General features: G+C 34.8%; 1 long non-coding RNA gene and 1 other non-coding gene across 4 annotated transcripts in view; both read left to right on the top strand.

Annotated features, from left to right (window-relative positions):
• Positions 1–457: 457 nt before the first annotated feature.
• On the top strand, positions 458–529 carry TRNAE-UUC (transfer RNA glutamic acid (anticodon UUC)). The gene has a single exon. It is a non-coding gene; the product is annotated as a tRNA-Glu (tRNA).
• A 13,550-nt stretch (positions 530–14,079) lies between these two features.
• The window catches only part of LOC143665340 (uncharacterized), an 80,064-nt gene continuing 69,734 nt past the window's right edge, over positions 14,080–24,409 (top strand). For 2 of the 3 annotated variants that reach the window (XR_013166891.1, XR_013166890.1), the window contains exons 1-2: positions 14,108–14,437; positions 14,613–14,707. This is a non-coding gene — a long non-coding RNA (uncharacterized LOC143665340). Of the gene's footprint in view, positions 14,438–14,612; positions 14,708–24,409 lie in introns of all 3 variants that reach the window. The other variant, XR_013166889.1, reaches the window with a different exon arrangement.

Here is a 24,409-nt window from a genome sequence, read left to right as displayed (position 1 = left end):
TGGGTTTTCTCATTCTATAACTTAATTGTTTTATACTAATTTTGAACTAATTACAATATGGGGGCTGTTCTGCAGATCTAAACAGCTTCTTGATTTCCTAATGGGAGAAGGTTATTAGTAGCCACTTGCTTATAGCTGAAAAATTGCATGTTCTTGGTTCTTTTCTTCGACAGGGGATTTTTTTAAGGTGGATTTTGTGTTTGACACTGTCGCCTATTGAGTGACTTGGGTAAATCCAACTGTCTCTTTGATAACCAATTTCATTATATACAAGTTAGAATTAATATGTACAAACTATTACACTCTATGTAATAGATTTAAGGATGCAGTAGAATTACCCCTCTTTAGAACACAGGAATAAATGTGTTTCCTTTATTATGGGCTTGTGAGTTATCACTGCTATTTCTTTTGGTAAAAGATCTACTTGAGAAACTTATAAGAGTTAGAGGCCTTGGGTGCATGGGTAGTTTAGTGGTTAGAATGCCCACCTTTCATGTGGGAGACCCAGGTTCGATTCCTGGACCATGCACCTGCAAAAAAAAAAAAAAAGTTAGAGGCCTTTATCCAGAAGCATGCAGATAAGTACACACACTCACAAGGACGTGTGTACCATTTTTGCAAACAATTGAAGTTGCTCATATACTTCAGATTAAGAAACCTATGGTAGATTAATTCTGAAAGAATATTTTTTTCATGCCTATCAATAATGTGGTTATTGATCTACTAACCATACGGGAATGAACAAATTAGGTATCATGATTAAAAGTTAAGATGAAGAATGAATAAATTTTTGCTCCAAATAATGGGCCATAATCATATGGAAAAATAAACAGATATTTGTAAGAAAAACCTGAGCATTCATTCACATAGCCTCTCTAGGATCTGGATCATTGAGAAAATATTTTGTATATATTTTCAGGATATTTTCAATCAGTGGATTTTCAGCATTATTTCAATGGTCAGCTAAATAGCTATATGGTTCTAATAGTGTTTTAGTTGGTAAAAGCTGCCAGACTGCACTAAACCAGAAACAGAATGGCATTTAAAAAGGAGAATGTACTAAGTTGCGAGTTTACCGTTCTAAGGCTATGAAGTCCAAACTAAGGCATCCAGAGAGAGAAAGCTTAACTCCAAAGAAAGGGCCGATGAAGTTCAGAATTTCTGTCTCAGCTGGGAGGGCACATGGAAACATCTGCTAGGTTTCTCTCATTTCAAGAGGCTTCCCCAGAGGCATTTTCCTTCTGCAACTCCAAAGGTCGCTGGCTGGGTGGGCTCTAAGCTTTTTCTAAAATGTTTCCTACTTAAAGGGCTCCTGTAAGCAGCCCCACCTTAAATGAGCAGAGACACACCTCCACAGACCCTTCAAATCAAAAGTTACCACCCACCATTGGGTGGGTCACATCTCCATGGAAACAATTAAAAAGATCCCACCCAGCAATATTGAACATGGATGAAAGGACATAATAGCTTCAAACCAGCAAAAATAGAAATTCTGAAAATGAGAAATGTCTCCAATTTGAAAGAAAAAATTAGAGATAATTTATAAAATGAGAGATAGAGGGTGACAGGAGTTGATGGCACCTTTGCATTTACCAAGGTAAGGTGTTGCTGAAGGTGTCATTTAGCCAATAAGTCATTCAATGCTTATTTGTTATATGCTTATCACATGCAGGTACAGTTGCAAGTCATGGGAAGGAAATAAAGTTTCCGCAAGTTGAGTCTGAAGTACCCATAAAACACTTTAGCCACAATATCTGGATTACATGTCTGTGCACAGCATGAGTGGCCCAAATAGACTTGTTTGGTCTGGGAATCAACAATATATAAGTGGTAGTTGAATTTATATAATAAATAAGATTTCCTAATGAGAAAAAAAGTGTAAAAAGAAATTTTGAAATATGAAATTTCCTATAACTTCTAAAAAATGTGTTTTATTATCCAAATAAAGTGAATCATAAACTTTTGAATAAGAAATGAAATTGGAGACTAGAAAACAAAATCACATAAAAATGCATCCCATTCCTCTCTCTGTTCCACCAGGTAAATATTTATAAGACTTTGGAAAATCCTTCTCAAAAAATATATACTTTAGAGAAAGGTGCTAATTTTAAAGGCTTTTTATAACACAGAGCTCAATAAATGTAAGAATTTTATTAGGATTACATATTTCATTATGAAATCCACATTCTCTATATGTTTCTATTCATGAAGAGATATAATTCCCTATACATACTCCAAGTATATATTTGCATCTTTAATATTTAAAGCATATTAATAACAGAAAACAAAGATTCAGAGGTGACTTTCCAAGTTATCTGCATAGTATTTGAAATAGTAACTAAGTCAATTCATTTTAAAATGGATCATGCCAGGTGGAATTGAGCAGCTTCTGACAGTAAGTATTCCCACTGCATACAAATGGAAAAATGATAAACACATATATCATCTGTTTGAAGGCACTGAAAAGTTCATGGGGGAACAAAAACTGTAGACTCCAGGGACTGGAGAATGTTGGGTGAGTGAGCTCTTTTCCTTACTGGGCATATGCCAATTCTAGGCTTGGCAAAGAGCCTGAGAATTGGGGCTTTGCACCAAAAGAGAACTACTCATGGGAAACAGAAAAACCTGAAAACTTTTGGTAAAGACTTGGAAGGGAGGCACACATAGCAGGCTGGGTTGGGCAATAACCAAATTCTGGGGCTGTACAGACTGGAAGAATGAAAACTGAAGTAAAAATTCCCTGATCTGCCAAGAGAATGGGGTCCCAAAATGACCACCCCATCGACTCACTTGAGAACTAAGGAGGTCGAGGGTAAACCAGAGATATGCTAAGCCATACCATGGAGGCAACCGAGCATCAGACAGCACAGCCCTTGATTTGATGTAGATAATCAAGGCTTTATTTCCTTAGCCTACTGAAAATAACATCATCTGCAGCCTCTATAATTTCTGTATGTAATATCTGGCATTCAATCAAGAATTACTTGGTACACCAAAGACAGAAATACATGCCTGAAAACCAAAGGAACAAAAACAAAACAAAAATCAATCCCTAGTTAGCTGTTGGTGACTCTATAATAATTATAATTATGCTTAAAAAATAGAGAAAAAATTCTTATAATGGATGAACAGATGAGGAATTTTCGCAGTGAACTAAAATCTTTAAAGGGAATGAAATGAAAATTCTAGAACTGAAAAAAAAAAACCTATAACTAAATTTAGTAATTCATTAGATGGGTTTAACAGCATATTAGACACAGCTGATGACTGTTCAGTAGAATTAAATATATCCAGACCAATACAATCTATCAAAATGATGAACACAAAGAAGGAGAAAAAATGGAAAACACATTCGCAAAAGAGCTTAAAAATGTGAGACAAGTGAATAAATTCTAACACATGAATAATTGAATTCTTAGAAGGAGAGGAGAGAGAGAGAATGAGATAAAAACAACGTATGAAGACATTTTGGTTGAGAATTTCCAAAACTGATAGGAGACAAATTACTCATGATTTGAGAAGTATTGTGAACCCCAAGGAGAATATTTACAAAAATTACACAAAAGCACAGCAAGACTTCAGCAACACTGCTGAAAGCCAAACAATTAAAATCAATCATCAATGACATCTTGAATCTAACAGCAGATTTTTTTTACCCAGAGAAGGTTGAAACAAAATTGCATATACTGCACAATTGCCTTTATATAAAGTTCAAAAATGAGTGAAAGTAATCGTTAATGTTATAAGTGAGAAGAGTGGATAGTGGCTGAAAAAAAAAAGGTTAAAGTGGCATCTGGAGTCCTATTAATGTTCTGTTTCCTGATCTGGGCACTGGTTACACAGATGCATTCATTTTGCACAAGTTTATCAAGCTTTACATTTAGGATATTTGCACTAGTCTGAATATATTTTGTACTTTACAAAAATTGGCATTAAAAAATAAACGGATACAGATGGAGGAGAATGAAGTCCACATTCGATGGGATGCCTGGAAAAAAAAAAAAACAGAGTTTAACAAAATCACTTAGAAAGGTAAGACTGGCCCGTAGGATTGTCTATCTGAAATTTAAGGTTCTCAAACTTAACAAAGGGGCGCGAGGGTAGTTCAGTGTGAGAATTCTCACCTGTCACGCGGGAGGCTGGGGTTCGATTCCCAGCCCACGTAGTTCCCCAAACAACGAAACCAACAAAACAAACAAACAAAACCCAACCAAACAAAAATTCAACAAATGGTGCTGCAATAATGGGATACTCACTAGGAAAAGGAATGTGACCCCGCCGTACAGCTACCGAAAAATAATAATAAATAACAAAGAAATGCAATAGTCTTAAATATTAAATAGTCTTGGGAAAATTTGTAATAAATATCACGGTCTGTAAAGCAAATTCAGTCAATTAAATAAATAAAATACCTAAATCTCTGATTTCAGGATATTGACAATGTTTGAAATAAAGGTGGTAAACAGCAAATTTTTAGTCAGGAAAGAATTGTAATATTTGATTTTATATCTAAGAAACAAAATGAAAACAAATATAATAATTTCATTTTTAAAATAATAAACATAACACAGTTTTATGATTCTTCAGCACAGTGCTGCCAACTGTATAAATTTCTAGTTTATTTACTTCTTTTCAGTCTTTCTTGATTTTTTGACAGTTTTTGAATAATATCAAGATTTAAGTTAAAATAGAAGACAAAATGGGAAATGCACAAGTCAGTGGGGACACATATACTTAAGGATAGAATTAAGATATGATTTTTTATAAAAGAATATAATTCTAGCTTACTTGTAAGATTATAGATATGCTACAAGATAAGGGATATGACAGAAAAGCTGGTATGGTAGCAATAATAGTAGGTGACATATTAGCAGTATAACTAAGTGCCAACCAAAGTCTTTCACAGTTATGATGCCAAGACTAAAATAGAAATCAGACACATGTTTCTATCAGATGGGGGGTTGCTGGTAAAGATGCAGCTGTTGCCTTCAGCACAGAAATTAAAGATAAACAGATTCATACTTTAAGATTGCTGTATCTTCTGATAAGCTAAATCCAGGTTATGTTTTAAACAACACAAATCACGAAATAATGGTGCTTTCTAACGGTTGGGCAATTTCAAATACCTTGCCAAGTTTTAGTGATTCTCGAAGCACACATCAGAAAGTTCTGCATTATGATTTCTGTTCAGTTCAATTAATAATTATTATTAAGTACTGTGGAAGACTGATAGTGGCCTCCCAACATCCATTCTCCCCTTCTTGTTTAACAGTAGAAGCCCAATATTTAGTTTGCTGAAATGCACCAAAAAATAAAAGAATACATTTCCCAGCTTCCTCGACAATTACAGATATGTGACTGAGTCTGGGTCAACAAGATGAAAAGGAAATAGGCACTTGAATAAGAAGAAGGTACCTTCCGTCTATACTTCCTTCCATCCTACTGTCTAGAACATACATATGATGGATCAAGTTCCACTGTCACCTGAGATCTTAAGGACACACCCAAAAAATGACAAGGAATGAGCTAAAAGGAACCTGGCATCTGAAGTAAGCTATGGAGCAACCAGTTCAGCCTTGTTCTTCCTACTCAGAGCATCTAATATTGAGAGAAAAATAGGCTTATATCTTGTTTAATCCACTATTATTTAAGATACAGAGATGCAATATGTAACCTAAACTGATAAAAGTACATGCTAATTAGAGAAAGTGGTGTATGCTTGCAATTGCAAGAAACACAAGAGAGAAATAATACTCACCTTTGCACAGAGGAGAGAACTTAGAACTTAACACAATGAGTGGAGAAATAGGTATGTATCATTTAGGTTGTTCTTCAGGAAAAAAAAAATGCCTTGGTCAGAAGTGCAATTTAGCCATGCCTCTGTGATTTAATTAAGTATGGTAATTTAGATCCAGGACCAGTCATAGCGAAGAAATAAAATGAAGATCAAAATGAAGAAAGTCAAAATCTCAATAGTTGAAATACCAAGACCACCCCATCAAGGCAGTAGTATAGACATTTATACAGTAAAGTTCAGATCACCACTTTCATTCATTAAATATATTCAGCCACTATGCAATGTTTGGATATATGAGCATTAGATGATAATCTAGTCATCAGAAAGGAATCAACCCGGTCAGTTGCTGACAACACAAAACACCAAATTAGTCATCTTCATTTTATGTGATTATACTAAATATGTATTTAAGTCTCAGTTAAGACAAGAAATAGTTAGGGCAATGCTTTTCCATTGAAATCACAACTAGAGTGATATTGGAAATTATGCTCTGAACTCCACGGAGTGGCAACTATAAAATATATTACCTACCATTCCAATGGGCAAGAAAAATGCCCCATAGTTCAGAGAGCTGTATATAATTGTCTTCTGCCCCTGATAAAACAATTTTTTTCTGAGTTTGTTTATCAATGAAAAGAATATAACCGTGTATACAGAACGAAACGTCCTCTGCTCCGATGCGTATTTCATATCCAAAGCTCTTAAAAGCTTGTTATAGTGAAAGAAATGCAGAAATAACAGTCCAAACAAATATTTCAAGTATGTGTAGCAGAAATATAAGTTACCAAAGGAAGGAAACTCTGTTTAAGTCACATTCTGTTATCACCCACACCTGCCAGACGTGTTTAAACATATGCAAAACAGATATGCAATTAAACACAGGAATTACTCTTTGAAAAATTACCAGAGGCACCCACATCTTGCCTCAAAAATTCCTCTAGTCTTCCTCATTCTCTAACTGTCTTTACTTCATGCCTGTGGTGGATTATATGTTGCCATAGATTCTTTATAGCTCCTCCCATAAGGAGGCAGGAGTTTATTGTCCCACCCATTTAATGTGGAATATCCTTTTCACTTGCTTTGGCCAATAGAATGCAATGGCGTTAAAGTTGTGTGAGTTCTGGATCCTAACCTCAAGACACCTTCAGCTTCCGCTTTTACCCCCTGGCAATACTTCCCTGAGAGTGCCGTGCAGGAGGTAAATTTGGATTCCTGGAGGGATGAGCAGTCACATAGGCAACTGAGGCTCACCGGTGCACAGCCTGAATCATCTGCCAGTGAGCGAAATCATCTTGGACATTCTAAATGCCCAGCTGACTTTCCAGCTGAGGGCAATCATATGAGAAACCAGAAGGTAAAATCAGCAAAGGAATTGCACCAAATCATGATAGTTTATAAATCATTACTGTTTCAAGTCACTAAGCTTTGTGATGGCTTGTTATATAGCAGCAAGTAATGCCTCATCATCCCCTCTCTGGATTTGGACTATCTAACTTATTTCTTACTTTGTTTCAAATGTCCTATTAAAACACAGCATGACAATTGTTTTTTCACAAACTTCATGCTCTGCAGCATAAAGATATCCGGTCTCTGGACCCCTACTCTTCCTGCCCCACCTAGGTCTTGTGACTCTGCTTATTCATTCTTATCCATTGCTTGTCTCTTTGCCTGGGATGCCATTGACCTGGTCTGCTCTGTCTATGAACCAATGAGTTCTTTAGAGCAGATTTATCTGGTAAGGTTCCTACTTAATTCTGCAGAGGAATCTGTTAGCATTGTACTTGAAATGGACTATAAAAGGTTGAATGGAAAGAACAAAATGCACATAGATAATTTAAGAATAAATATACAATATGATATATATGAGCATACAAAGCACAAAAACATGAAGTATAAATGCCCTGTGGTTTGGATAACAACCAAGTTTTCTTCATTTGTGTATTGGTAAAAATCTTTAACCAGAAGTCCTCAGATAGTTTCTCCTTAGTAATTCTGCTTTGAATCCCTTTGTTTATCTCATAGGTTTGGTTTCACTCTCTAAACACATTTTAATCTTCTAGTTCTCAAGCGGATTTGCTGACTGCAGAGCGGGCTTAGTCTACCTGAAATTGTTCAATGCTTAGTCTCAGCTTCTTAGATCATCAATCAAGACACCATGGTATAAACTATTTCTCATTTTAAATACTAGTGAGTATATCCAGATAATTACATTGTGTTTCCATAGTGTGCTAGAATTTCTGTAAAATGCTTCCTCACAAATGGTATTAATGAAGTGATTGACACCGTTATGGCATTGGAGCTTTCATACAGTTTCTGCTTTTCTATAGGAAAAAAAAATGTAATGGGCGGAGTGTGGCATTGTAGATTCTCTCCTTTACTCATAGAACCTTTCTTTCTGTATTTTTTATTTAGGCCCCAGATTTGAAGCTGAAAATTGCACTAGATGCCCTATTGAAATTTGTCCACGTGATTGTTTTACATCCACTTGTAAATTACTTCAAAAAGCATCCAGTTAAAAAAGCTACTTCTTCTAAGTGACTGCCCACCATTCCAAATGAGACTATTTTAAAACTTTTGAGATTTTGTGAAATTTTGTTTTCTAGCTAGTCAAGTTAAAGACATCTGTAACACCCTTCTCCTTTCTTTAGATATGTCCTCCTTTCATGGAATTCAGGGAATATGCTCTATCATATGTTATTAGAGAATCATGTAGATAATTCTTTATAAAATTCTTTGGTTAAAATGAAGCTCAGGTTATACACAAAGTCCAGCAATACAATGACAATTTCATTAAAATAATCCATGTTCAAGAATGGAAGACAAGCTTTGTGCTTTCTGCAAATTTGCTGTCTGCATATCTTGGCCAATTTAGAAATCAGCTTTGCACCACTTGTTGAGTGAATTCCTACTTTTCATCAAAGAAAAAATATGATACCTACTCTAGGGTAATGGCATGTTTATTCTACATCAAGTCATACATGATTTTTGTGTTGGAATTTGTAACTTAGATTTAAATCATTGTTCTCTGGACTTTATCTGAGACCAAGAGTCCGCCTTCTATCCAGGTTCTAGAAATTGATCTCTTCCTGGATTCCTCTGTCTTCTGAGAATTCAGTTCAGCCTTGCACCCTTCATTCCTCCAGGACTAGTACAGCCATCTCAAAGTCATATTCCCGCAGTGACCAGGCAAGAAATATCGTGAGTGAGCTTGGAAGATGCACAGTAATAGGGACTGCTAGGGCTTACGTGCACCATTATAAAAGGACAGCTGCTTAACTGAGACAGACTTTTGCCATCAAGGAAAACTAAACCTGTTTTTTCCTGATATTCAAATTTTTTCATGAAAAGCCAGAATTCATATTTTACTGAGAAATCCCCCAATTTTGTAAGTGCTGGCAACTCACATAATAAAACACTGTCTGGCCAACACATACACACACATACTCACACCCGCACGTGGATACATGCACTTCTGTGGGCATAACTTGGCTCACAGCTACATTTTAAAAACTCTGGATTTTCTTTGTCTCACAAACCTTAGTCCCCTGATAAGTGGGAATCTTTATTTGACTAAAGCTATTAATAATAAGAACTCTTTTTTGCATAAACATTCAGATTTTTACAGTTAGGAAAAAAATAGACTCTTAAAAATTATTCAGGACCTAATATAAAATGCCTACTTCATAGGCACTATGAGAATTAAATGAATTAGTATGTGTGTATCACAGAACAATGACTGGCACATAATAAGTGCTGTATAAATGTTTGTCAAATAAATAAATTATGTATAAGCGCATTATCTTTGAATCATCTTTGTACTGAAAAGCTAGAATGATTAAGGTTATCCTTGGTTAAGCAGCCTAGGAATTCCCACAGGGACAAGGCAAGAAATGAAAATCTATCATTACAAGTCATTGGGTGAAAATTTACAGTATGTGAAGAACATCATGTTACAAGAGACTTCTGCTTGAACGATTCTCCTTTTTTTCACCTTGTAGGTGGTTTTTCCTAGGATCATTCAGACAGAATCGGGCTATCAGCCAATAATCCCTTTCTATCAACCCGGGAAAGCTGTGTTTAGCATGAGAGAGAGAATGGAACTATGATGTTTAGATGGCCTTGCAAAGAACCCAGAAGTTCACCTAGAACAGTGAATTCATAAAAGAAAATTTAACTATTTCACATGTAGTTGATCTTTGGATCTGTAAAGTAGCTGTGTCCATGGGTTAGGAGGAATGCGATCTCTTTCCAGATGCTATCCATATTGCCAATATAGACACGAGTGAAAAATAGGGTATGTTCGAGGTGCCATAAAAGACAGGGAGACCACGCATTATTATATCATCGTGAGAAGCCGTAACATGGAAATGACCAATTCGCGTTGTCAGTTTTCGTTTCACAAATCCATCCTTGACATGATCAAGATGTAAAGCTTCCTAGATAAACTGGGAACAGAGATAACATCTAAGGTTTATTGAACAAATGTTCTAGGTTACTGAAAAACATTTACCAGAAATCAGTTTTACAATATTCTCAACAATATCTGTTGAGAATTCAACAACTTGACGGGGGGGTTGCTACTCGTTTCTGGTGGGAAGCCAGGGTTGCTGCTAAACAACCCACAATGCACAGGACAGCTCCCCACAAAGAATTTTTCAAACTGCAAATGTTAATAATGTCACCCCAAACGTCAATAGTGCTGAGGTTGAGAAACCCTGAAGTAGAAGGGATGAAGTTTAATCTCTAGTTTGGCCAAAATTAAGGAACCAAAAATTACACTTTAACAGAATTCTATTACATAATACTTACAATTTAATTATGTAATGTGCTGTGAAGCAACGAACTTAGATCTTAGTTTAAGCAAAATTGGTTTAATTCCCAGCCCCCCACTTATTAACAATGTGGCTTGAACCCCTCTATGCCTCAATTTTCTCATCTATAAAATGGAAAGAATAATAGTTCCTACCTCACGGAACAACTGTGAGCTATGATGAGTTCATATATGCAAAGTGCATAGAACAGTGCCTAGCTCATAGGTGGCACAATATGTGTTTAGCTAAAAACCATGAACAAATGAATGGGACAAATATAAAACACATACTCCTACAGTCTATTCCTCCTTAATCTATTGGCAGAGTAGGAAATGTGGCATTAATTATAGTCGGTGAGGAATATAATCATTTTACAATATTAGGCTTGCTCTTCTTCAGTTCATTTTTTTTTATGTATCCTTGCAAATTTTTTATTGTTTTAACGGGATAAATATACAGTGGAAAAAATAATGTTTAGCACATTTTAACAAAATACATCTTCTTCAGTTCTTTTATGGTATTCCTATATGGTTCATCTGTGTCCATGTATACTATCAAAGATCTACTGTTTACACAGCAGTAAGCATTGCAAAGATGGATAGCATGGTTTCTTAGGTCCTCTCTGATGCAGAAATCCCTAATTGTTGTAAATTAAAGCCTCTCTTATAGGAAATATTTTCGCACTTTTGTTTCACATATGCCTGTAGTTTAGGAAAGTATCAGACTCGACATCATAGCGCTATACAATTGTCTGTTTAATTTGCAAAGAATGATTTTTATAGAAAGAACTTGAAATACATAATATATAGGAAAGTGTGTACATTAGTCACCTTATTTTTAATTGGTTAGTTGTATTTTTCTGCGATTCCTTCTTTTCTCCATCTATCACCTCTTCTAGCGCTTTTCCTGTCAAAGCCTTACCCAGATTCTTTAGAATATAGTCTCTTTTCTGAAGGCTGAAATAAAAATGTAAAACTGTAGTGAAACACTCAACCATTGTGATGTTTTTGGTCTCTTTAAGCAGAGCTTTAACATTCATAGGGAATAAAAAATCTGTTTACTCTGCTGGAGGAATTAAGCTCTGAAGAGATTGTTTTAGTTTTCTTTGTTTATGATGATTTGTTAGCTCTTGACTGCAGAAATAATTTTGTTGTTTACATTAATCTATGGTGGCAGTATTAACTTCACATCATACATAAATATAATTATTGATCATTACCAGTGTAATTCAGTGTTAGAATTACAGATTTACATAATTGTGCTATTAAGTATAAACTTGAACTTCATATCTGGGGTCACAAATAACTAGAGGCAGTAGAAACAGGAAATTCTGATTATATGTCATTCATATTTTAGCATATGCTATTGCAATTTTGATCAGTGTTAATGTAAATATTTTTATGTACTTTACAGCAATGAGATGCTAATGGGTGGAAATTACAGCAATATTGATCTAGCTAATAAAATGTAATACATTGGTTAAAAAGGATATTTATTACAGGTTTCAACTGTTACTATATGTCATCAGCCTAAGAAACATGAGTTCCATCACGGGTGGATGGAATGATACAATATAAGCTTCTTCCTTCCAGAAAATGCTTTTCTGCTTTGCATCTTCTATACTGATGTGGATTCAAAAAGGGCAATGCCATTTCTATAATACATGCATATTCTCTTTTGCTATAATTAGTATATGAAAAATGTTCTATAATAGTTAACCAATCAGCAAAAGAAGACTTGTCTAGAAACATTCTTTGAGATATTGCAAAATTCTGTATTATTTGGCAAGTTTCAATAAATATATCATGTATATATAAATGACATAATAAGGTCCAAATTATAATCTTAGAAATCCAGTGAGCTACAATGCCTCATTAAAAACCAGCACGTTGCAAAAAAAAATTCAAATTGAGTTATTTGGGAATTGATATGAAAAATTCAGTAGACTTTTTTTTTTTTTGCTTTGTTTTCTCTTTTCTTTATTGGAGAAGTTGTGGGTTTACAGAACAACTATGCATAAGGATTTCTATATACCATCCTATTAATAAAGCATCAAGCTATGGTTTGGGATGTTTGTTACAATTGATGATAACATATTTTAATATTGTACTATTAACTACAGTCATGGTTTTACTTAGGATTCACTCTGTATATAGTGTAGTTCCATGGATTTTTTTTTAGTTTTTATTCTGTTACCTTATATACAATCTAACATTTCCCCTTTCAGTCACAGTGAGGTGTATATATATCAGTGCTGTTAATTATGTTCATAATGCTGTCCTCCCATCACCACCATCCATTACCAAAAATTCCCATTATTTGGGGCTTGAAGAACTTCATATTTCAAGCCCCAAATTCACACTCCCTACCCATACCATCTCCTGGTAAATTATCTTCTAGATTTTGACTCTATGACTTTGCCTATTCTAATTATTTCAAAATAGGAAGATCATACAACATTTGTTATTTTGTGCCTGGCTTTTTTCACTTAACAGGATGTCTTCAAGTTTCATCCATGTTGTCACATATATCAGGACTTCATTCCTTTTAACAACTGAATAATATTCTATTACGTGTACATATATATATATATGTACACGTAATAGAATATATATATAGAATATATATACATATATATATATACACCACATTTTTTCATCCATTCATGTCATTAATTGATAGACTCATGGGTTGCTTCCATCTTTTGGCAATTGTGAATAGTTCTGCTAAGAATAATGGAGTGCAAATATCTGTGTGAGACCCTGCTTTCCATTCCTTTGGGGATATACTTAGTAGTGGGATTGCTGGGTCATATGGTAGCTCTGTACTTAGATGTCTAGGAACCTCCAAACTCTCTTACACAGTGGTTAAACCATTTTACTTTGCCACCAGCAATGAAAAGTATTCCTGTTTCTCTACATCTTCTCCAACACTTGCTGTTTTCCATGTTGCTAATAATAGCCATACAAATGATTGAAATGGTATCACATTTTGATTTTGATTTGCATTTTTCTGATGGCTAATAATGTGGAGCAACTTATCATGTGTTTTCCGGCTATTTGCATATTTTCTTTGACTATATATCTATTCAAATATTTTTCCCATGTTTTAAAATTGGAATGTTTGCCTTTTTCTTAAGGTAAAGGACTCATTTTTAAAGTCTGGATATTAAACTTTTATCAGATATGTAGTTTCCATTTTCTCCCATTCTGTAGGTTCTCAAGATAGGAACTTTGAGGCACAAAAGTTTTTAGCTTTGATAAGATACCATTTGTGCTGGTTTGAAACTCTTACGTACCCCAGAAAAGCCATGTTCTTTCAATCCAATCTTATGGAGACAGACCTATAGTTTGGGTGAGATCATATGATTAGGTTGTTTCCATGGAGATGTGATCCAACCAATTGTAGGTGGAACATTCTGATTAGGTTGTTTCTGTGGAGATATGAACCAACCAATTGTAGGTGGAAACTTCTGATTAGGTTGTTTCCATGGGGATTCAACTCCACCCATTCAAGGTGGGTCTTAATCGTTCTCCTAGAGTCCTCTATAAAGAGAATGAAAGGCAGAAAACATAGAGCATTTGGAGCCAACACAGAGGGCAGAAAGATGAAACTAAGAGATACAGACATTTGGAGATGTTATGTTAAGAGATGAAATCAAGAGTTTACCCCAGAGAAGTTGAGTGAGGTCCCATAGACACTTAAAAAGAAAGCCACTGGAATCAGAAGCTGAAAGCAATGAAATGAGAGCAAAGAGCGGTAACCACCGAACAGCCTTCCCAGCTGACAGAGGTGTTCCAGATGCCAGTGGCCTTTCTTCAAAGTCATGGTATCTTTCTCTGGATGTCTTAATTTGAACATTTTCATGGCATTAGTACTGTAAATTTGTAACCTAATAAATCCTCTTTGTAAAACTGAATCAATTTCTGGTGTATTAAATCCTAGCCGCTTTATCGAACTGAAACACAATTTATCTATTTTTTCTTTTGTTGTGTGCACTTTAGGTGTGGCGTCTAAGAAACCACTGCCTGATACAGCAGGTCTTGAATATTCTTCTCTACTTTTTCTTCTCGGAGTTTGACATTACTGACTTTTATGGGTAAGTTTTTAAATTCATTTTGAGTTGATTTTAGTATCAAGTGAGAAATAAGGGTTCTCCTTCCTTTTTTTCTCAAATGGGGATCAGGTTTTTCCAGCACCATTTGTTGAAGAGACTATTCTTTCCCATTTGAGTGGTATTTGCCACTTTGTCAAAAATCAGTTGGCCATAAATATAAGGGTTGATGTTTGAGCTCTCAATTCAATTCCATTGGTCTAATAGCTGGCCATGTGCCAGTATCATGCTGTTTTGATAACTGTGGCTTTGTAATGAATTTTAAGTTCAGAAAGTGTGAGTCCTCCAACTACTTCCTTCTTTTTCATAATGACTTCAGCTATTCAGGACCCCTTACCCTTCCACATATTTAATGACTGGATTTTCCATTTCTTAAAAGAAGGTTATTGTAGTTTTGATTGTGGTTGTGTGGAATCTATACATTGCTATGGGTAGAATTGATGTTTTAATGATTTTTAGTCTTCCAATCCATGAACATGGAATGTCCTCCCACTGATTTAGGTCTTCTTTCATTTCTTTTAGCAATGTTTTTTTGTTTGTTTGTTTCTGTGTTCAAGTCCTTTATATCCTTGGTTAGATTTATTCCTAGGTATTAGATTCTTTTAGTTAATATTGTGAATGGATTTTTTCTTGATTTCTTCTTTCAATTATTCATTGTTTGTGTATAGAAACGGTATTGATTTATGGGTGTTGATATTGTGCTCTGCCAACTTCCTAAATTAGTTTACCAGCTTTAGGTTTTTTAGGGATTTTGTGTATATAGGATCATGTCATATACAAATAGGGCAAACTTTACATTTTCCTTTCCAATTTTAGATGCCTTTTATTTCGTTTTCTTGCCTAATTGTTCTGGTAAGAACTTCCAGTACAATGTTGAATAATAGTGTTGGCAGTGAGCATCCTTGTCTTGTTCCTGATCTTAGAGGGAAAGTGTTTAGGTTTGCTAAAGCTACCAGAATGCAATTTAACAGAAATTGATTGGCTTCAATAAATGGGATTCATTAGGTTACAAATTTACAGTTCTAAGGCCATGAAAATGTCCAAGTTAAGGCACCCAGAGAAAGATACCTTGACTTTAAATAAAGGCCACTAGCATCTGGAATAATTCTGTCAGCTGGGAAGTCATGTAGATAACGTTTGCTGGTCCTTGCTCCTGGCTCACTGTTTTCAGCATCTGAGTCCAGTGGCTTTCTCTCTAAGTGTCTGTGGATCCTCACTTAGCTTCTCCCTCACAAACTCCAAATTTCATCTCTTATTTAGCATCTCCAAACATCTGTGTCTTCTCCAAAATGTCCCTCTCTTAAAGGACTCCAGTAAGTAGAATAAGATCCACCTTGAATAAGTGGGGTCATATTTCCGTCTAATTACAAGTTCCCACCCACAATTGGATGGGTCACATCTCCATGGAAACAACCTAATCAAAAGGCCCCACCCTTCAATAGGTCTGCCCCACATGATGAGATCAAAAAGAGAATAGCTTTTCTGGAGGACATAACACTTTCAAGCCAGCATAGAAAGCTATCAACTTTCCACATTAAATAGGATGTTAGCTGTGGACTTTTCATACATGACTTTTATCGTCTTCAGGAATTTTCCTTCTATTCCTAGTGTTCTGATTGCTTTTGTCAAGATGTGTATTGGATTTTGTCAAATGCCTTTTTCTGCACCAATTGAGATGGTCAGGTGCTTTTTGTTTCTTCATTGTGTTAATGCAGTGTATTATATTAATTGATTTTCTTATGTTGAACCAAACTTACATAACATAGATACATCTCAATTGATCATGGTATATAATTCTTTTAATATGCTGTTAGATTCAGTTTGCTATTTTGTTGAGGATTTTTGCACAGGAGATATTGATCTGTAGTTTTATTTTCTTTTTTGTAACTTTATCTGGCTTTGGAATAAGGGTGATGTTGGCCTCAGAATGAATTGAGGAATTTGTTCCCTCCTCAATTTTATGGAAGAGTTTGAATAGACATGGAGTTAAATCTTCTTGGAACGTTTGGTAGACTTCCCCTGTGAAACCTTCTGGTCCTGGTTTTTTGTTGGGTGGTTTTTGAATACTGATTCAATTTCTTTACAAGTAATTTGTTTGCTGATATCTTCTTTCTTCTTTAGTCAATATAAGTAGTCTGTTTCTAAGAATTTCTCCATTTCATCTAGGCTGTTTGATTTATACGCACATAGTTGTTCACAGTATCCTCTTATAGGCCTTTTTATTTCAGTGTGTTCAATTGTTACGCTATCTTTTGAATTTCTGATTTTTGTTGTTTTTATCCTCTTTCTTTTATCCTTAGTCAGTGTAGCTAAAGATTTGTGAATTTTGTTGATCTTTCAAACAAACAACTTTTGGTTTTGTTTATTCTCTCTATTGTTTTGTGTGTTCTGTTTTACTTATCTGCTCTTTAATCTTTGCAATTTCCTTCAGCTCATTTTAGGTTAATTTGCTCTTCTTTTTCCAGTCCTCCCAGTTTTGAGGTCAGATCTCTGATTTGAAGTCTTTCTTGTTTTTTAATATAAGCGCTACAGATACAAATTTCCCTCTCTAAACTTCCATGAATGCATCCTTTAAACTTTGACATTTTGTATTTTCATTTCCATTTGCCTCAAGATATTTCATACTTAACCAAATGGTTGCTTAAGAATATGTCATTTCATATCCATGTATGTGTGAATTTTAAATTTCTCCCTCTGTTATTGGTTTCTAGCTTCGTTCCATTGTGGCTGGAGAGTATACATTGTATAATATCAGTATTTTCAAATTGAGTCAGACTTGTTTTGTGTCCTAGTGGATGGCATATCCTGGATAATGGCTCATGCATTTGAGAACAATGTGCATTCTGTTTTGTCGGGTGAAGTGTTCTATATATGTCTCCTAAGTCTAATTTGTTTTGAGTATCATTCAATTCTTATATTCCCTTCTTGATCTTCTGACTAGACATTCTGTGTAGTATTGAAAGTGGTGTATTAAAGTCTCCTACTGTTAATGTAGAACTGTTCATTTCTCCCTTCAAATCTGTCAGTATTTTCTTCATATATTTTGCTGCTGATAATTGTATATGTAATTATAATTGTAACATCTTCTTGCTGAATTGTCCCCTTTTTAGAAATCCCCCCTTTATAATGACCATCTTTGTCCCTCATAACTGCTTTTGACTTAAAGAATATTTTATCTGATATTAGTATAGCTATCCCAGCATTTTTTTGGTTGCTATCTGCATGGTATATTTTTTTCCATCTTTTCACTTTCACCCTATCTGTATCTTTGAAATTAAGGCAAATCTCTTACAGATTGCATATGGATGGGTGTGCTGGTTTGAATTTGTGGACCCCCAAGAAAAGCCATGCCCTTTAACCCTCATTCAGTATTGCTCGGTGGGAATTTTTTAATTATCCATGGAAATGTGACCCACCCAATTATTGATGGTAACTTTTGATTAGATGGTTTCCATTGAGGTGTGTCTCCAACCATTCAAGGTAGGGTTGCTTACTGGAGCCCTTTAGAAGAGAAACATTTTTGGAAAATGCAGCAAAGCCACAAGGCTGAGAGCCCATGCAGCCAGAAACCTTTGAAGATGAAGCAGGAAAAAGCCCTTGGGGGACATTCATGAAACAAGAAGCTGGCGGAGAAAGCTAGCAGACACCTCCATGTCCACCATGTGCCTTTACAGTTGAGAAAGAAATCCTGAAAGTCATCAGCCTTCTTGAACTGAGTTATCTTTCCCTGGGTACCTTAGATTGGACATTTCTATAGCTTCACTTTTGCTAGGTCATTTTCAGGCCTTAGAACTGTGGACTTGCAACTTAATAAATTCCCCCTTTTAAAATCTATTCTGTTTCTGGTATATCACATTCCAGCAGCTAGCAAACTGGAACAGTGGGTCATATTTTTTATCCTTGCTGCCAATCTCTGCCTTTTAAGAGTTTAATTCATTCACATTCAAAATCACAACAAATAATGCACAACTTCTGCCATTTTTCTATTTGGACCTTGTGTGTCATAACATTTTGCCCTTCAATTCTTCCATCAATGCCTACTTTTATGCTTGATTTTTTGTGTGTTGGACCACAAAATAGGAGTGCTGTCCTTTTTAATCTGGATACAATTTTCGTATATTTTCCTTGTGGTTACAATGGGCTTAATATTTAGCATCCTAAATATATAACAATCATAATTGGTTTGGTGCTGTCTTAATTTCAGTAGTATACACATATACTTTTTCTATACCCCTCTGTCAACCACCTTTTTTGGGGGATACATGTAACCACTTACATATTTTTACATTGGTTGTCCAAACCATAGATTCATTATTAATTTTTATGTGTTTGCATTTTAGTACCTGTAAGAAAGTAAGAAGTGTAATTACATACCAAAAAATATAATACAAGAATGCTAGCATTTAAAATAACACAAATATTTACCTTTACCACAGGTTTTTATTTCTTTATGCTGCTTTGAGCCACTGCCTAGTGAACTTTGCTTTCAATCTGAAGAACTCCCTTTAGGACTGCTCGTAGGGCACATCAAGTGGTGATGAATGCTCTCAACTTGTTTTTATCTGAGAATGTCTTGATCTCCCTCATTTTTTAAAAGAATTCTTGTCATATATAAAATTCTTGGCTAACAGTTGTTGTTTTTTCAGCACTTAAAGTATTTCAATCCACTGCTTTCTTACCCCCATAGTTTCTGATGAGAAACTGGCACTTGATCTTATTGGAACGCCCTTGTATGCAACATATTGCTTTTCTCTTTAAGCTTTCAAAACTATCTCCTTGTCCTTCACATTTGATAATGTGATCAGTATATGCCAGGGTGTATTTTTCTTCATATTTCTCCTGTTTTGTATTCTCTGGGCTTCTTTCGTGGATGTTCATATTCATATCTTTAGGAGAAATCTAGTAAGCGACTATGGTAGATTGAATTAGGTACCCCTGGGGGAAAAAATAAACATGTTCTTAATCTTAATCCCATTCCTGTGGGTGTGAACCCTTTATAGATAGGACCTTTTTGAGGTGTTATTTTTAGTTACATTGTGGCCAACAGGATCAGAGTGGGTCTTGAGTCTTTTGTGGAAGTCTTATAAAAAGAATGCATCAGAGTGGAAGAGTCAATGGGAAACAGAAGAGAAAGGAGAAGACATTGCCACACCGCAGGAACATCCAAGAACCCAAGGATTGGCAGTCAGCTAGAACACTACTGACTGACTCCAAGAAGAGGCAGCTTTCCAGCCTCCAAAACCAAGAGACCATGCATTCTCACTGTTTAAGCCACCCCATTGTGTGGTATTTATCCTAGCAGCCTAGAAACCAAAGCCGTGAGTACAGACTCCCCTTATGTATGGGACTTCATGTATAATAAACTGGCACACTAGATCACATCCAATTTTTAAGAATTTGTTAAATTGCAGTTGTTTTCTTCTTACCTGCATATTTGGCTGCCACGTCTTCCTCCTATGGTTGGTCACAAGTGAAACTTCATTTGCCATGTCCAATAAATGATGAGCAATAAAAACATTTGGTCAAACGGTATGAATTGTCCATTTTGGTATACTTTGCCAAATTATCATCCAAAGAGTTCATCAGTTTATATTCCCACAATACTTTGTGAGATTACATATTTTTCATCTTTTGTTACCTTTTTTACATTGTGAATTACACATTACTCTTATATTGATTCATATTACTTTAGTCATTAAAAATGTGGAACAACTTTTCTGTATTTATTGGTTATTTATTTTTCTTTCTCTGAACTACCTATTCATATCTTTGTCATTTTTCCTAAGATTTTTTCTTATCAATTCATAAATGCTCTTCAAAGATTAGAAAAAAATAAGCCCCTTGCTATCCCTTGTTTTTGTTTTTTGTTTTTTCTTACTTTATTCGCCTACTTAAATTTATTAATTATTTACCTTATGGCTTGGGATTTTGTGACCTGCTTAGAAAAACTATCCTTCTCCAAGTTTATAAATAAATTAATATTTTATACTGTTTTCCTTTAAATTTTTATATAAAGAAATAAGGCAATTATACCTTCATTTTGTTCTCAGATGTCTCAAAATTTGATTTGAAAACCATCTTTATCATGTACACAATTCTCATATTTGTTAGTTTTTTTCCTATCCAAGGCTAAAAAGAGTTATCTATTGGACACTTTAATGCATTTTAATATATGGTTGAGATACTCTTTTCTCAATATTATCACATCTCAGAATTTCTTATCTATTCATTTATGAGTATTTATTCATATATACACTAGTGTCCTGGTTTGAAAGGATGTATATCCCCTAGAAAAGCCATGTTTTAATCTAAATCCCATTTCATAAAGGCAGAATAATCCCTATTCAATACTGTATGTTTGAAACTGTAATCAGATCATCTCCCTGGAGATGTGATTTAATCAAGAGTGGTTGTTAAGCTGGGTTAGGTGATGACATGTCTCCACCCATTTGGATGGGTCTTGATAAGTTTCTGGAGACTTATAAAAGAAGAAACGTTTTGAAGAAGAAAGAGATTCAAAGAGAGCCAGAGAGGAATGACATAGTCATGAGAAGCAGAGAGCCCTCTAGCCAGCAACCTTTGGAGATGAAGAAGGAAAATGCCTCCCCGGGAGCTTTATGAAACAGGAAGCCAGGAGAGAAAGCTAGCAGATGATGAAAGGGCTTGCCATGTGCCCTTTCAGCCAAGAGAGAAACTGTGACTGTGTTTGCCATGTGCCTTCTCACTAGAGAGAGAAACCCTGAGCTTCATCAGCCTTCTTGAACCAAGGTATCTTTCCCTGGATGCCTTAAATTGGACATTTCTATAGACTTGCTTCAATTGTGACATTTTCTCAGCCTTAGAACTGTAAACTAGCAATTTATTAAATTCCCCTTTTTAAAAGCCATTCCATTTCTGGTATATTGCATTCTGGCAGCTAGCAAACTAGAACAACTAGTATTTTTTACAAATTGCCAAACATTTTTCATTTTATTGTTATTGCTGATTGATTACATACATTAGTGCGTTAATTTAGAAGTGATCACTATTTTTATAATAGTTGAAAACTATTAAGAACTTTAATAAAAGCTCTTAATCTTATCCAAGATTAAGAAAATATTTCTATTTATTTGTCATCTCATTTGTAGAAGAGTGGTACTTTTCATTATGCCGTGTGCACTTCTTACTGATTTTGTTCTTAAATATTCATTTTTCATGTTACTGTAATAAACAGAATTTTTTCTTCCATTTTTTCTATTAAAAAAACATCAATTTTTAAAATTGATTTTGTATTGTGCAACCTTGATAAGTTATCCTAATGTTTTTAATATTTTGTGGTAAATTATCCTTGTTGTGCTAGATATAAACTCATGAAATCTGAAAATAATGCTAATTTTCATATTTGACATTCTACCTCATTTCATTTTCTTGTCTAATTCCATTGGTTAGTACTTCAATAACATTATTAAAATATAGTGATGTAGTTACTACCCTTATTCCTTTTGGATGAATATTGCTTTCGGATTTAATATTTTAAATGGGTAGGTATTTATTTGAGTACTAGAGAACAGAATATTAGGCCAACCAAGGTACGCTTTGTTTTAGATAGTACTAAACTGAGCACTTAATGCATACAAATAGAAGAAGAAAAGAAAGAAGTAGAGGAAGGATCAAATAAAAGGTAATATATGAGAAGTTTATTATTGTTGCTCCTGCCTTTTCAAAAAATGTGTTTGTTTGATTGTACCATTTAGGAATTCCTTCATAAAATCAGATGAAGATGAAAGAGCTATGGCTTCTCTGGCCTGCTCTTCTAACCTCACTTAGTCCTGGCATTAGCATTCTCCTGCACCACCAAGCCAAGAAGTTGTCAGCACCATCCATCTCAGTCATCTTCTCTGCCAGTAAACAGGACAGTCATAATTAAATACCATCCTTAATTTCCCAGATTGGTTTCCTACTGATCTTTGAGAACAACTTCCCATATATCTTAAATTTCCATTTTGTCAGTCTTTATTCATCAGAATTTCTCTGCCTAGTATGTTCGTTCCATCGCTAACCTTTCCCCACTTTAATTACCCTACATTTCCCAATCTCCTTGGTTGCCCTAATATTCTCTCTAGTTCGCAAATGAATAACTACTGTTTAAGAGTATTTAATCCAAATGCAGTTTTCTTCTTATGCATTTCCTAACTACAATATTTCCAAGAAAATCAAATATTAACCTCCCTTTCCATCTTGCTTCCTCTGTAGGCATTCCAGATACCTTCTTTTACCACAATGCCTACAATATTTACCATATAATATAGTATTCAATTGTAGAATAATATTCAATTATGATAAAACAATTTTAATATAGCATATGATTATAATAGAATATTTTGTTTCAATTTAATATGTTTCTCATTATTTAGTATTTACCCACAGGAATATATGTTCCATAAAGGCAGGTATTTTTGTCTGTTATTTTCACTGCTGTATTCCCTAAAACTGATACATAGCAAGTGCCCAATAAGTGTTTGTTGAACATTGCTCTAGTTTGTTTACATGTTTATATCCTTCTACTAAACTAAAAGCCACTTGAATAGAGAAGCCTTGTCTTATTAATTTGGGGGACTCTTTCAGAAACCAAAACATAAATGATTAATTAATGCTTGTTGAAATTGCTGGTTTAAAATAATTTAAAATTATTCCATAATATTTTGGAAGCTGTACCTAATTTGCATAGATATTATAAGCCAAATACGCTTCAGTGAATTTTCCAGCCTCATTAGCCTTTGAAGTTATTTTTTTTTCATGTTCTGATATGGCACACTAGGGATGCTCAGAAAAAGGACAGATTGGGCTCCCTTCTGATATCTGACCAAAGGCTCTTCCACAAGGTCCCACAGTTCCCCATGAAGGTGCCATACTCAGCAACCCAGACCCAAGCATGCAATGAGAGTTTATTATGGTAGAGAGAATGCAGTAAGACTAAAGGACCTTCTCTCTTCTATTCCTGCCTCAGTCATCTAGATTTCTGGAAATGCATATGTTGGATGAAGCCTCCACCTAATATATGGGATTATTACGCAGCGAGGTTGTGTTGAGAGACTATGACACCAAAATAAATTGTTCTTGATTCAGTGCAGCATCAGACATGCACAAGTCATGCAAAAAGGGTTTGTAGTCTTAACCTGATTTATTGCTATGTGAATTGTTGTGTCCTTTGCATTTAAAGTTTCCTCATTTGTAAAACAAGATAATGAGGCGCACCTCTTCACAAGATCACTGTGTCACTTAACTAATTAATACTGTAATTATAAGGTGCTTAGAAAATATAATGCACTGAACAAATGCCAAGTGTTGTTATTAGAATCATTTGATGCTCAGCTCATCTAGATTTACTATTTTAGCAAGGCAAATAATTCTAAACAGTTAGAAAGCCTCAAGTATACATACTAATTAATCTAATTTAAACATTTATTATGTACTGTAAATTTGCCTTGTTAAAATATGCATTTTAGTTAAAGTCACCATTAAAATCATCCGTCAGAAACGACTTGCTTGAGGTCTGCATAAAATGAGTTTTGCTTTTGCCTTTTCACGGTGAGTTTAGATCACATTCATCTTAACAAATAATTTCATTGTTGATTTTTTTTTAAATGTTGATTGCCAGGGATTCAGTTAATATTAAGATTTTTAAAATGAGGGGAAAAGGAGAGAAAT

The sequence above is a fragment of the Tamandua tetradactyla genome, chromosome 21 (assembly GCF_023851605.1).
Source record: "Tamandua tetradactyla isolate mTamTet1 chromosome 21, mTamTet1.pri, whole genome shotgun sequence".
Classification (NCBI taxonomy): Eukaryota; Metazoa; Chordata; class Mammalia; order Pilosa; family Myrmecophagidae; genus Tamandua; species Tamandua tetradactyla.
The sequence above is the reverse complement of the archived record's forward strand: the minus strand, read 5'-3'. Positions and strand labels throughout refer to the sequence as shown.